The following is a 1,940-nucleotide window of genomic DNA, read 5'->3' on the forward strand; positions in this document are numbered from 1 at the left end:
ACAGATGAATGTCCATTTTGTATCTGTGTATTCAAAGTGGTTAGGATAGATATATAGTTACATTCTCTTAATGAATAGAGGGATTTGTTCTAATAGTGCTTGTAAATAGGATATCATGTCTACATCTTGTACAGCAAATAACCACTAGGAAGTGAGTATGCAATGTGTTAATTATTGAAACTGTCCTGCCAATTTGGTTTGAAACTGTCTCATTGCTATTTGTTTCTCAATAAAATTATGGGAAAAAAGAACTTCATAGTGAGTCCCTGTACCAAATAAATAAATAAAAGATTAAGATAAATAAATGAAAAGAAATGACATCGTGCTGCTGTAGGTCAGGTACACCTACCTGCTGCTCATATAATTCTTATGCAGGGTCATGCATTTCCCTGGGATGCTGCTCTTTCCTCCTTGCCACCTTGGCCATCACAATGTCCAGGCATAGGGTCTGTGCCATAGACTGATCTGGTGTCTCTGTCTCTGTCTCTGTCTCTGTCTCTGTCTCTCTCTCTCTCTCTCTCTGTGTGTCTCTGTCTCTGTCTCTGTCTCTCTGTCTCTGTCTCTCTCTCTATCTCTATCTCTATATCTATATCTATATCTATATCTATCTATATCTATATCTATATATATAGTGCAGGGGTCATCCACAGGGTCTCACTACACAGATTGGACTTGCACTTGATTCTCCTGTTTTCAGCTTCCCAAGCACTGGGATTACAGGTATGCACCACCACACTCAGTCTCAATCACCATCCCAGGGTGCCCCAGGGACGGGGCTAGCACTGCAGGCCAAGCATTGAACCTCTGACCCCTGCATCTGCCTAAGCAAGATTCAGCTACCTGATCAGCCCTATGATCTGGATTTTTTTGCCTTTTCCTTATCAGCTAGATAAAAAAGCCAAGCAGAGTAAAACTGTGGAGCCCCTCAGACTTCATGAGGACATGACAGAGGATAAATCAGGGAATACATGCTTCATAGCAAGCTGGGAAATAATGATCCTATCAGATTAGGGCAACTGCTCTGCAGAATTAGAATTGACAAGCAAGATGAACTGAAATGCAGATCATACATGTGTGCATATTCTAAGGTCACTGAGATTTGTGTGGTAGACTCAAGGAACACCAAGACCGGTTTTAAGGTGAGGATATCAATGTGTATAAACATAGAACCCAGGAGAAGAGGAACTTTGTGGGGGTGAGAATGGCCAATCTCCAAAAACCTCAGTCCACAGCTTAAAAGCTAGTAATTCTCCAGCCATGCAATCTTTAAACAATTCCCCTGGTGGATAAGAGTAGAAGATGGAAAAAATCAGGTAACCAAATATGGTGCTATCATGAGAGTGACTCTAAGGACTGCATGGAAATTCATAGGTAAGTTACAACTGTAAAGTTGGAATCAGGATATAGCCTCTAGTCACAGGAAAAGGACAGATATTCTCTGTCCTGTTCTCTTCTCACAGTCTCTGCCAGATGTGACCCACTGGAGTTTTGAGGAGACCACCAGAAAGAGGCCAAATCAGACCTTTTTCTCCATCGGCAGGGAAATACTTGGGGGTCCCCTCATGTGTAACAGGATGATCAAGGCATTTTCTCCTATGAAAGAAACAATGGAAGACCACCATTAGTCTTTACAAAGCTCTCTCAGTTTCGACACTGAATAAGAAGCACTATGGGATACTTGTAAGAAGAGGCATTAGTTTTGCTGCACATTTTACTAGCATTTTTGAAGCAAAAGAACTTGTTTCTTGAGCATCGACCATAGGAATTGCACTATGATAATAAATGGTTCTCAAGAGTGAATATGGATGAAGTCCTATACCTTCACTGAACCTGGATGCATATGAAGCTGCACTGATTTCCATTCTGGGTATGGCTTCCTATTTTCTCCCATCCTCTTTTCTTCCCATATGCTATTTGATGCAATGGAAGGAAACACCAGA

This window comes from Octodon degus, unplaced genomic scaffold, assembly GCF_000260255.1.
Source record: "Octodon degus isolate 3935 unplaced genomic scaffold, OctDeg1.0 scaffold00217, whole genome shotgun sequence".
Lineage (NCBI taxonomy): Eukaryota > Metazoa > Chordata > Mammalia > Rodentia > Octodontidae > Octodon > Octodon degus.